At 40.5% G+C, this 13,606-nt stretch overlaps 1 protein-coding gene and 1 pseudogene across 2 annotated transcripts in view; one reads left to right on the top strand and one right to left on the bottom strand.

Moving 5' to 3' along the window:
- The window catches only part of AHCYL2 (adenosylhomocysteinase like 2), a 179,578-nt gene that overhangs the window by 72,975 nt on the left and 92,997 nt on the right, over positions 1-13,606 (bottom strand). The gene's annotated exons all lie outside the window — the stretch shown is intronic.
- LOC129151499 (nucleophosmin-like) lies at positions 7,414-8,857 on the top strand (annotated as a pseudogene).

Genomic DNA, 13,606 nt, shown 5'->3' on the forward strand with positions numbered 1-13,606 from the left:
CATGGACAGAAGAGTCAAGGGTTCGATTCCTGGTCAAGGGTACGTACCTCAGTTACAGGTTCCCCAGCCCAGGTAGGGGCACCTGTGGAAGGTAACCAATCAATGACTCTCTCTCACATCAATGTTTCTCTCTCTCTCTCCTCCTCCTCCTCCTTCCTCCCTTCTATTCTCTCTAGAGTAAGAACTAACAAAGCCATAAATAGAAATATGACTATTAACAAAAGTCTGCTTAGTATAGCTAAATGTACATCCTTGCCACTCATTAATCCAATCACTGTTTCTCAAGTAAACAATTAAGCAATACAGCCCGGCTGGCGTGGCTCAGTGGTTGAGCATCGACCTATGAGCCAGGAGGTCACGGTTCGATTCCCGGTCAGGGCATATGCCCAGGTTGTGGACAACATCACCAGTGTGGGGTGTGCAGGAGATGGCCAATCAATGATTCTCTCTCATCATTGATGTTCCTATCTCTCTAGCCCTCTCCCTTCCTCTCTGAAATCAATAAAAATATATTTTAAAAAAACACAATTAAGCAATACAGACACTACAGTACACTAAAGCAGGTACCAAGCCAGCCGCTTTTTCCACTCCCTCTTAAGTCCTTTAGAATCTGGGAGTGGAGTGTGGACTTAAACCCTCAATTTCCCTGAGACAGCTAATAGAGCTCCACTCAGGTCAGAGTTCAGTTTGCTGCACAGTGAGCACCTTTAGGTAAAACCATCCTCACAGAGATCAAGCTTAAACTTGGAAACTTCTTTCTGAACTCTGAAACAACCAGAATAAGAGTGAGAGGGAATTTACATTCAGGGCTCTCAGTTTTATCAAGGTTGGGAGTTAGGTGGGAAGGATTGGACAGTATAGGGTAAAATAATGAAACATAATGCCATTAAATAAATGTAGAATGTGGACTTCTTACTATGTTCTTTTATTAAAATAAACTTTTCATTGAAGCATAACTTACCTATAAAAAAAGTACACCAATAAAAAAGTTACAATTGGATAGAATTTCAAAAGTCAGCACACCTATGTAACCACTTACCCAGATAAGGAAATAGAACATTATCAGCACCAGCCCTAGCTTCATCTCCGAAATACCAAGGTTGTGGGTTTGATTGCCACTCAGGGCACATACATGAATCAACCAATGAGCCCTAGCCAGTGTGGCTTAGTTGGTTGGGCAGTCTTCCCATGCACGGAAAGGTTGCTGGTTCATTTCCCTGTCAGGACACATGCCCAGGTTGCAGGGTTGATCCCAGGTAGGGGGCATGCGGGAGGCAGCCCATCGATGTTTCTCTCTCTCTCTCTCTCTCTCTCCTCTCCTTTCCTCTCTAAAAATCAATAAAAAAATTTTTAAAAAAAGAATCAATCAACAAATGCATAAGTAAACAACAAATCAACGTTTCTCTCTCTCTAAAATCAATCAATAAAAAATTCTGAAAACAAATAAACATTACCAGCACCCTAGAACCTCCCTCTAAGTTATTACCCTCAACTGATCAGTTTTGCCTTGTTTTTTAGTTTTGCCTGTTTTTGAACCTGATGTAAATATCATAAAAGATGCACTCTTAAGTACCTGTTTTCCCCTCAGCTCAATATGTTTCTAAGAGTTATCCAAGTTTGTTGCATTTAGCAGTAGTTCATTAATTTTTATTGCCGGAAAGCATCCCATTGCAAGAATATTCATAATTTATTGAATACATTCTGTTGAAAGTTGTTTTCCGTTTGGGGGCCATAAAAAAATTGTTGCTGTGAACATTCTTGTGTATGTCTTACCCATAGGAAAATGAAAATATCTCTGTTGGATATATATCTAGGAGTGGAACTACTGGGTTATAGGGTATACATATGTTCAGTTAGGTAATATCAAGCAATTTTCCAAAGTACCTGCACTAATTTATACTCCTACCAGCAGAATATCAGTTCCAGTTACCTCATATCTTTGCCAGTGCTTAGTATTGTCTGTCTTTTTTACATTTTAGGCACTAAATAAACGGAGCTTATCTAACACACACATTTTCTCTATAAAGCATATTACAGACTCCTTTGTGCTTAGGAATACTAGACATCATTTCAGCACTACATCTGGGGGACATTTTAAATAGAGAAATCACCGTCCTTTCCCTTTGGCCAAGGCCATCAGTGGCCTTAAAAGGCTCCGTTAAATGATTTCTAGAAAACATGTAGCAAACTCAAAATCTCTTAAGACCTAACTTCCTTCCCACTCAAAAATCTCAAACCATTTATTTTGTGTGTAGAGGTTGTTCAACTAAAGGAATAAATGTCTGTTAAACTAAAACAACAACAACAAAGCCAAAACAGTGAAATCACCAAGAAAAAAACACAAAAATGCAGAAAATGTGGCAATAAGTAGAAAATGGAAAGGACACTGGATGAGAGCTCACACAGGAAGGCAGAGCTTGCCTTGTCTGACCTAAGCAGGGAATAGACACATGCTAGGTGACTCAAATTTCTGCCACTCTGTGCACATAGCCATGAATGACTATGGAAACGACTACAAGTATTGATATTGGTGTTACAAGTAAATTTTAGCAAGTAGGCAAATTTGTAAATACAGAATCTGAGAATAATGGGAATCAGCTGTGCTGTTCATCACTTGCTCTGAATAATTCCAAGACAAATTTACTCTGATTTTAAAGATTGCGAGCTAATTCTTGCCTACAGATGCTGTAAATACCTTGTGAGGTCCATAATCACCTCGATTTTACTAAGTATAATTTTCTACTAGGTAAAGATGCTCTAGTCAAAATCTCCTGCCAATAACAGTAACAAAGAATGTGGAAGATAATTCAATCTTCTTAAAGCAGTGCTGACACTGTAGTGTTAACATGAGTCTACCCCTGGGTGAGAGAGATCTTACACAATGAAGATTTCTAAAAGGCGATATTCACACATGGAAGACTGCCGCTACTAAAGAGTCATGCCTGTGCTTGGGCTGCTCTGCTGAAAACCAGCCTGGTACACAGATAGGTCAACACAACCTAGTAATTCCGCCATGTTCCCCTCCTCAGTCATTCTTCCCCTTCTCCACATCAGCTACTAAATGTTCTCTACTCTTCTCAAATACACAACTATAACATCTATCCCTGCCGAAACCGGTTTGGCTCAGTGGATAGAGCATCGGCCTGCGGACTCAGGGGTCCCAGGTTCGATTCCGGTCAGGGGCATGTGCCTTGGTTGCAGGCACATCCTCAGTGGGGGGTGTGCAAGAGACAGCTGATCGATGTTTCTCTCTCATCGATGTTTCTAACTCTCTATCCTTCTCTCTTCCTCTCTGTAAAAAATCAATAAAATATATTTAAAAAAACGAAAAAAAAACAACAAAAAAAACATCTATCCCTTACAGTCAGTACATTGCTTGCACTCCTTTTTTCACAGAGAAAACCTTGCCTGTATCAATCTCCTTTTATCTCCCTCCTGTTTTATTTTTTTAAAATATATTTTATTGATTTTTTTACAGAGAGGAAGGGAGAGGGATAGAGAGTTAGAAACATCAATGAGAGAGAAACATCAATCAGCTGCCTCCTGCACACCCCCTAACTGGGGATGTGCCCACAACCAAGGTACAAGCCCTTGACCGGAATCGAACCTGGGACCCTCTAGTCCGCAAGCCGACACTCTATCCACTGAGCCAAACCAGTTAGGGCTCTCCCTCCTGTTTTAATGGAAGAGGATTCTCTCTTCTCCTCTGTTATGGACCAAATGGTATCACCTCAAATTTGTATATTGAAGCCCTAACTCCCAATGTGACTATGCTTAGAAACAGGGCCTATAGGAAAGTAATTAAGGCTAATGAGGCCATTAAGGGTGGAGTCCTAATCAAATGGGATTTTCATAAAGAGAAAGAGACACCAGAAAAGACTCTGTCGCTGTGGCACACAGAGGAAAGGCAATGTGAGGACACAGGAAGAAGGCAGCCATCTATAAACCAGATAGGGAGGCCGCACCAGAAATGAAGCCTGATAGCTCCTGATTTTATACTTCTGGCCTCCAGAAAACACAGTGTTATTTAAGCCACCCAGTCTGTGGTATTTTGTTATGGCAGCCTGAGTAGACTAACACACCATCAAAATCTAATCCCTCCAACCAGTGCTCTGGGTCAAATTCTCTCTCACTTTCTAAGGGACTGGTTTCTATCAATGATCCCCTCACTTGTGTTTCTTCAACCTCTCTCTCACCCTCTACTGACTTCTTCCCATCAGCACAGAATGTGTTCAGGTTCTCCCATCTCCAAAAAATAAGTAAATGTGCCACCTTCCCCTTTCAGCTATTGTTCTCTGTACTTATATCAGAGAGAAACTCTGTGGCTTTCTAAGCTCACTATATCCTCAATTCTATATTTCCATTCACTCCTCAATCTACTACATTCTGCCTTCTGCAATCCACTGAAACTACTTATGCCAAAGTTGCTATGTCCTTGTTGTTAAATCTAATGGAGACTTCTCAGCTTACTTCTCAGGAATTTGACACTATTAATAACCTTTCCTTGAAAGACTCTCTTCCCTTGGCTTTCCTAACATTATATCCATCTTTTTTTGCTCTCCAGAATACCTTCATTTTTAGTTTCCTTTGTAGCTCCCTCCCCTCCGCCATTTCTGGTCCCTTAAATATAGGAGCCCTTGAAGATTCTAATCTCTGTTTCCTCTTCACTCAAAACATTCTCTTTCCTATATCCATGGCTTCATTTACTATTGCAGTAAACCCTTGATTTTGTGGACCTCAATTTAAAAAAAAATTTTTTTTAGAGAGAGAGGAAGGGAGAGGGAGAGAAACATCAATCTGAGAGCCATACGTTGATTGGCTGCCTCCTGCATGTCCCCTACTGGTAATCGAGCCCAAAATCCAGGCATGTGCCCTGATTGGGAATTGAACTAGCAACCTTTTGGTGCACGGGATGATGCTCAACCAACTGAGCCACACTGGCCAGGGCATAGACCTCAATTTAATGGACTTCAGACTTAAGGACAAAATTTCTGGTTTGGTCCCCAGTCAGGGTGTGTATGAGAAGGCAATTGATTGATGTTTCTCTCTCTCTCTCTCTCTCTCTCTCTCTCTCTCTCTCTCTCTCTCCCAACCCCTCACTCTCCCTTCCTTTCTCTCTAAAATCAATTTTAAAAAACATTTAAAATTAAATTAAAAAGAAAATAATAAATTTATTCACTAACTTATGGGGGGAAAGTCAGCTCAAGAGCTCACTCTTGTGGAGAGAGGGAGGGAAAGCAGAAGAGCTACAGCCAAACATAAATAAATATGCAACGTGTGTACAAACTAAATTCAGCATTCTAAGGTAACCTGAAGGAAATGATCAAGAACATAATCAAGACTCTGAGTGGTTGGAGCTGAGGTATTAAAAGTGTTACACACGCCCTGGCTGGTTTGGCTCAGTGGATAGAGCGTCAGCCTGCGGACTGAAGTGGGGTTCGATTATAGTCAAGGGCACAAGCCCGGGTTGAAGGCTGGATCCCAGTAGAGGGTGTGCAGGAGGCAGCCGATTGATGATGCTCTCTAATCATTGATGTTTTTTTCTCTCTCTCCTTTTCCCTTTCTCTCTGAAATCAATAATATATATATATATATATATATATATATATATATATATATATGTATATATATATGTATATATACATATATATATATATATATATATATACACACACACACATACACACACATACACACATATATATATATTTAAAAGTGTTACACACAATCCAAAGAGTTCATCCTTCAGGTCTCAACTCAAATGATACCTCTTCAAGGCCTTCCCGATCATCCTGTCTGGCCCTGCCCCCAACACTCTGAACCCATTCTTTTATTTTCTTCTATTACTTACCACTATATGAAATGACTTATTTTTTTGTTTCCCCATTCTAGAATTTAAGCTTCAAGAGGACAGAGACCTTATCTGTACTGTTCACCGAGCACTGCGGCTCGCGAGCCACATGCGGCTCTTTGGCCCCTTGAGTGTGGCTCTTCCACAAAATACCACGGCCTGGGCTAGTCTATTTTGAAGAAGTGGCGTTAGAAGAAGTTTAAGTTTAAAAAATGTGGCTCTCAAAAGAAATTTCAATTATTGTACTGTTGATATCTGGCTCTGTTGACTAATGAGTTTGCCTACCACTGACCTAGCATAATGTCTGATACATTGAGATACTCAGTATATGTTGAAAATACACAACTTCTACCATGGAAGGCATAGTAGTAGTCAGAGAAATTACAATAACAAGCAAAGAGCTGTGGGAGCACAGCTCAATGCTTGTGGGATCTGTAAAGGTTCAATGAGGAAATATTAGATTTGGATCTTGAAGAAATGTTATTTATACCTAACTCTTTAAGTTTCCAAAATTGTCATGTGCTTCACATCTTCATGCCTCTAATAACAATAAGGAAAAAAGAACTACATTTATTGAATACTTTCTACATTCCAAATACTATGTAGTTTTGGTATGTATTATCTCACATATATATAAAAAATAAAGAAATATGCTAATTAACCAGGATGCCATAACGGGTCGACCCGACAGGAGGAGGCTGCGCACACAGCGTCGGGGGCGGGGCAATAAGGGCCTCTGCGCACCTGCACTGGGGGAGGGCCTGGTCAGTAGCCACCGAGGCTGCTTCAAGGGCCGGAGAGGGAGGCCAGGCTGGACCGGCAACTCCAGGGTGGGCAGCACAGCCAGACCTGCCCCCAGGGTCCAGCTGCACAGCTTAACAGCAGACAGCAGGGCCTGCTTGGCCGTAGCCGCAGCGACCCATGAGCAGGTCAGCAGGCCGCAGGCAGCACCCAGCACTACTTGGCCATTGCTGTGGCGACCTGGGGGCAAGCAAGCGCAGCCCGAAGACAGCACCCAGCAGGGCCTGCTTGCCCATCGCCATGGTGAGGAGCAGGCAGGCCCCACAGAGAGCAGAGAACCACGGGGAGTGGGCCTAAGCCATCAGTAGAACATCCCCTGAGGGCTCCCGGATTGGAGAAGGTGCAGGTCAGGCTGAGGGACACCCCACCCCGTGCACGAATTTTGTGCACCGGGCCTGTGCACAATATAATAACCTGTGAGGTAGGTACTTTTATTATCACCATTTTATCTGAGAAAATGGAAGTATAGATAGGTTAGGTAACTGATCCAAGATCACAGCTAATAAGAGGCAGAGCAAAGACCCAAATCTAGGTACCTTTGCACTCTATCTGAAATGCCCTTATCCTCACATGTTTGTTAAATGAACTCTTATTAACCCCAAACTACCTTGTAGTAGGTAAAAAAATCCCTTCCTCTCTTAGGCCTTTTAAAACAATAGACAAAAGTAAACGCAGTTAACCCTGGTGCGATTCTGTCCTGTGTTTCTGTTCTGCAAACAAGTAGTCTTTATCTCCGTCCACCTTCTCTCCCACCTAAGTGCATGTCATCACCCCATGAAGATTCAATGGACATGAACACAAGTCCCTCTGAGGCCTCAGAACTGTCTTTTCAGTTGTGAACTGAAGGCTGACAAAGATCATCACTTTAATGTGGATAATGATAAAAATGAGCAAATCCGCAAAACCAATTCTCTTTAAAAATGGTCAGTTTAGAGGCTGGTACAAAGGATAAATTGCACATTTTTGAAGCAGAGGCAATGAATTAAGAAGGCAGTCCAATTAACCCTTTGCACTCACTTGCTTTTTTCTCGATTCCTTTATTCTACTCGGGATTTAATTTTTTAAATACCCCAGATTTTACAAAGTGCGGTAGTAGAATAAAAAACTGGAGTTTCTTTTCATACAAACTTATTTATTTGGATTTTTTTTATATTTCAAATTATTGATACATTCAATACAATTCGACATATGAGCTGCTACCGATGCTAACCGTGTCGAGTCACACTCGACATCCGAGTGCAAAAGGTTAAAGTAACACTAGCAACTTTGAAAATGTCTGTATAGCCAACAAGTTCCCTTGGTGGCTTTGAAATAACACCACCTGTGGTCTTATGGTTGAAGAGTGGTTCAGTGTGGTTAGCGGACAGCACTTAGTAGCTGTGGAGGAAGATGCAGAGTCAGAAGATGAAGAGGAGGATGTGAAACTCATAAGTATATGTGGGAAGCATTCTGCCCTGGAAGTGGTAGCAAGGTTCCACAGAAAAAATGTAAAACTTGCTGCTGATGAAGATGATGGTGATGATGATACTTTTTAAAAAAATTCTAAGTAATGGCAACCATTGTAGGAAAGGGAAGCTGTTTTTTTCTTTTTTTAATATATTTTATTGATTTTATTACAGAGAGGAAGAGAGAGGGACAGAGAGTTAGAAACATCGATGACAGAGAAACATCGATCAGGTGCCTCCTGCACACCCCCCACTGGGGATTGCCCGCAACCAAGGTTTATTAATATTTTTTATTAATATTTTAGAGAGAGAAAAAGGGAGAGAAACATAGACTGGTTGCCTCCATATGCACCTCGATGGGGGACTGAGCCCTAACCCTGGCATATGCCCTGACCAGGAATCGAATCCATGACCTTTCATGTACGGGACGACGCTCCAACCAACTGAGCAACACTGACCAGGACAAGATGATGATTTTGATGAAGAAGCTGAAGAAAAGGCTCCAGTAAAGAAATCTGTACAAAATACTCCAGCCAAAAATGCACAAAAACTAAACCAGAAGGAAAAGACTCAAAACCATTAACCAAGATCAAAAGATCAAGAATCCTAAAACAAAAAAGGAACAGGAAAAAAAACCTCCTAAAACACCAAAAGGATCTAGTGCTGTAGAAGACTTTAAAGCAAAAATGCAAGCAAGTATAGAAAAGGTGGCTCTCTTCCCAAAGTGAAAGCCAAGTTCATCAATTATGTAGAGAACTAGAGGCCCGGAGCATGAAATTCGTGTACAGGGGGTGTGTCCCTCAGCCCAGCCTGCACCCTCTTCAATCTGGGACCCCTTGAGGGATGTCCAACTGCCCATTTAAACGGGCAGTCGGACATTCCTCTCACAATCCAGGACTACTGGCTTCCAACCGCTCACCTGCCTGCCTGCCTGATTGCCCCTAACCGCTTCTGCCTGCCAGCCTGATCACCCCCTAACCACTCCCCTGCCAGCCTGATTGATGCCTAACTGCTACCCTGCCAGCCTGTTTGCCCCTAATTGCCCTCCCCTGCAGGACTGGTCCCTCCCAACTGCCCTCCCCTGCCAGCCATTTTGTGGCAGCCATCTTGTGTCCACACGGGGGCAGCCATCTTTGACCACATGGGGGCGGCCATCTTGTGTGTTGGAGTGATGGTCAATTTGCATATTACTCTTTTATTAGATAGGATTGATTCTAGATGACTGACCAGGAGGCTAATCAAGATCTCTGGAAGCAGAGAAAGTCTCTTTAAGAAAATAGTTTAGATAGTTTGTTAAAATTTCCAGCTGTCCTTTTTAAATTCAGAATGAGAACTTTGCTTAGCATGTCGGATAAATGTCCAGGTCCCATTGCCAAGGATGTGTTGTCCAAAATGCCTAAACAGTTTTTAAAGATGGAAGCCCACCCTTTGCTTGGTTTAAGTATGTATGGAATGTTATGATAGGACATAGTAGTAGTGGTGGTCAGACAAATAGAAATGGTGGGGAAACAAAATTATACATGTGTCATAAACTCAATATTTTAATTTTAAAAAGTAAACACAGTTGAGAACTGTATAGATTTGGGATAAATGATTCTGAGTAAACTAGGTTGTGCAACAGTGTGAATAATCACATGTACAACTGACAAAGTGTGCAGAATGAAGTCAAATAAGTAGTTCATAATTATAATTTTTGAAATCAGCCAGTAACAGGTAATGGTCAATAATGTTCAAAGCAATTCTTAGTATAGAACTACAACTCACAGGTTATTACATCCACTTTTCTCTTTATCTACTTTTCTTCCTTATCCGCAAAACAAAGCAGAGGAAAGTCCTTGAGAAGGAAGACATTTAGAAAAAAAAATTTTTTTAAAGAAAAAAAAAAGAGAGAAAAGGAAGACATTTACAGAGACATCACCTATGTCTCACAGAACCACCAGAGCACATTATTCTATTTTATAGATGTACCAATATTTATTCAACCAGTCCACTTTCAATGGACATTTAGATTACTTCCTATCTTTTGCTATTTGTAAATCACCATGATAATACTGTAACGACTATTATTCTATATATGTTAGTTCACACATGTGGAGAACATCTATAGAATAAATTTCCAGAAGTATTAGTTATCATTCTTTTTGGAAAAGATGACTTTTGCCATTACCCTCCCGCCAAAAATCCATGTACAATAAAAAAGGAGGATTGAGGATAGCATATCCACCAGCCACAAGCTAGACAATTATTGCACCTTAGTTTTACAGGCTCTTTTGTATACATGGGTATAAACCAATACCCTTTTCCCTAGAGCAGTGGTCGGCAAACTGCAGCTCTGTTGACTAATGAGTTTGCTGACCACTGGGATAGGGGCTTAATCACAAGGAACAACAGCCGCCTGTAATTATTGGAATCAAGAGTCTAGGTCAGTGGTCGGCAAACTCATCAGTCAACAGAGCGGCAAACCGCGGCTCGCGAGCCGCATGTGGCTCGTGAGCTGCAGTTTGCCGACCACTGCCCTAGAGTATTAGCTCAGTGATTTCAAGTTTAGACTAGTACTCCTGAGTTATCTGACCTGTCTCCATGCTATTTCTTATTACAGCTGGATGTTCTTTTTACAGATGTTTTTAGAGCCGTTTTAGGTTCACAGCGAAATTAAGCAAAAAGTGCAGGCAGTTCTCATATATCCCCTGCCTCCTAATACACATAGCCTCTCCCACTATCAACTTTCTGCACGAGTGGTACATTTGTTACAGTGACAAATCATTATCACCCAAAGTTCATAGTTTACATCAGGGTTCATTCTTGGGGATGTGCATTCTATGGACTTGGCAAATGTATAATGACATGTATCCATCACCATTATACTATCATACAGAATAGTTTCACTGCCCTAAAATTCCTCTGTGCTCTGCCTATTCATCTCTTCTACTCCACCCCCACCCCCATTCCCCCACCACTGATCTTTTCATTTTTTCACTGTCACCTTCGTTTTGCCTTTTACAGAAAGCCATAGGGTTGGAATCACATAGTATGTGGCCTTTTCAGATTGGCTTCTTTCACTTAGTAATATGGACTTAAAGTTCTCCCATGTCTTTTCATGGCTTGGTAACTCATTTCTTCTTAGAGCTGAATAATATTCCATTGTCTAAATGTACTACAGTTTATCCATTCACTTACTGAAGGACATCTTGATTGCTTCCAAGTTTTTGCAATTATGAGTAAAGGTGCTATGAACATTCATGTGTGGACATACGTTTTTAGCTCATTTGGGTAAATACCAACAAGTGCAATTGCTGGATTGTATGGTAAGAGTATTTTTAGTTTTGTAATGAACTACCAAACTGTCTTCTAACACCCTCCCTCCCTCTCTTCCACTCTCTCTAAAAATCAATGGAAAAATATCCTCGAGTGAGGATTAACAAATTAATTAATTAATTTAAAACAGCTCACCTAAAACAAATACTATCCTAGTGCCCTCTAGTGGGGATAAACTGTAGGGATATACCAAATGGAGAGAGATGGGCTAATAAAACATTGTTCACAGGAATACTGAATAGTGACAAATGATTTTCATTTTTTCTCCTCACTCTTTTTAAAACAAAAAATTAAAATAAAAAGGAAACTATTTTTCTATCTTAAGCTATTTTAATCAAATGTGAATGCAGTGAAATAGAAAATTGGTTAGAAAAACAAAACAGGTGTTTGGAATTTGTATTCCCATAGTATACTTCCCTATACAGAGGAAATGAGAACCAGAAGTCAGAGGCAAAGAGAAAGGATTTTACATAATTGATTGAGCAAGGATATAAATGAAGTGGTTTAAGATATGTAGTTTAAATACACTGTCAAGATTATGTATATGTTGAGATATATTTTTATATAATGCAATACATAATAATCTATAATAATAAAAGTGTAATATGCTAATTAGACCAGACACCCTTCCAGACGACCTTCTGGATGAAGCTGGGGCTGTGAGGAAGCTGGGGTCCTGGGTGCCTGCCGGCGGCTGGAGGGAAGCCAGTGCTGGCAGCCGGGGGAAGGCAGGCCCTACTCTTACACAAATTTCGTGCATCGGGCCTCTACTGTATAATATCAGATGCATACACACAACCTATTTTTCTGGAATGGAGCACAAGAAGCTGTTGACAATAATGATTATCTGTGGGGACAAGGAGTGAGTAGGCCTTGGGAAAGGAGGATTTATATATTTTAAATATATGTAATAAATGCACTTTTAAAAATATAGGTTGCCCTAGCTGGCTCAGTGGATAGAGGGTCGGCTTGTGGACTGAAGGATCCTGGGTTCGATTCCAGTCAAGGGCACATGCCCAGGTTGTGGGCTCGATCCCCAGTAGGGGGCATGCAGAAGGCAGCTGATCAATGATTTTCTCTCATCATTGATGCTTCTTTCTCTCCCTCTTTGAAATCTATAAAAATATATTTTTTAAAAAAGGTGTAGTTCAGTCACTTTAAAACAGCAAAATGAAATTTTATATTCTTTTACATGAACCCCTAAAATACATGGGAAGTGAATAATATTTATTCAGAACAGTCTGTCTCAGTAGTTGATTATAATTAACTAGAGGCCCGGTGCATGAAAATTCGTGCACTCGGGGGGAGGGTCCCTGGTAGTCAGTGCACGTCATAGCGACCAGTAGTTCTGCTGTTAGGGTCAATTTGCATATTACCTTTTATTATATAGGATTCTTGTTAGGTACCACAGGGTATAGAGCTACATTATATGCCCAAATTCTCAAACACACAAAAGGAGAAAACCAATCAATTTAAAGTACTTTTCAGTATCAATTTTGCTCAACAATTTAATCCTTTAAATATTTCCATGTCCCCCCAAAGCTTCCAGGATCTGAAGAAATCCAAAATGTCTGCTCTCTGCATAACTAATTATTGAGCAGGTTCTTGTTCTGCCATTAGCTCTAAAGTCATTTTTCCAAATGGTGTGTCAAAAATTTCCAATAGGTCTAGAAGAATGTCCTGCTGAGTCTCAAAGTCTTTTGCTAATTCTACATATACCTCCATCTCTGAGGAGTCCCAGCCTCACTAAGCTAATGAGCCTTCTTATTAGAAGACTGAGATTATGGGAAGTTCCCTCATACTTTAATAATTATTTTTTGGTATATTCACCTAGCTTTTCCTTCTTCCTTCCTACTTTAAGGAAGAGCTCAGTCTCATATCTTCAAACTACCTCCCTTATACTTTTGTGTTATTATTTAAACAAATTTTAATCTCACTATTTAGTCTAGTCACTTAGGTTGAAAACTTGAGTCATTATTACTCTTCCTCTCCTTCTAAAAATGTTCTTTGTTTCTTCTTGATACTACCTTTGAGTTAACTCAATAGGGAGAAGGACTCTAAAAAGACTCTCAGGTTACTACCAGCTGATAGGTAGTAACAAGGTCCAGTAACAACCATTATTTTTATTATAAGGTCCTCCCATATACTTCTGCAAATGCCTTTTCTGTCTCCTTTATCTGTATTCTTTACTCTT

This window comes from Eptesicus fuscus, chromosome 14 (assembly GCF_027574615.1).
Source record: "Eptesicus fuscus isolate TK198812 chromosome 14, DD_ASM_mEF_20220401, whole genome shotgun sequence".
NCBI classification, from domain to species: domain Eukaryota; kingdom Metazoa; phylum Chordata; class Mammalia; order Chiroptera; family Vespertilionidae; genus Eptesicus; species Eptesicus fuscus.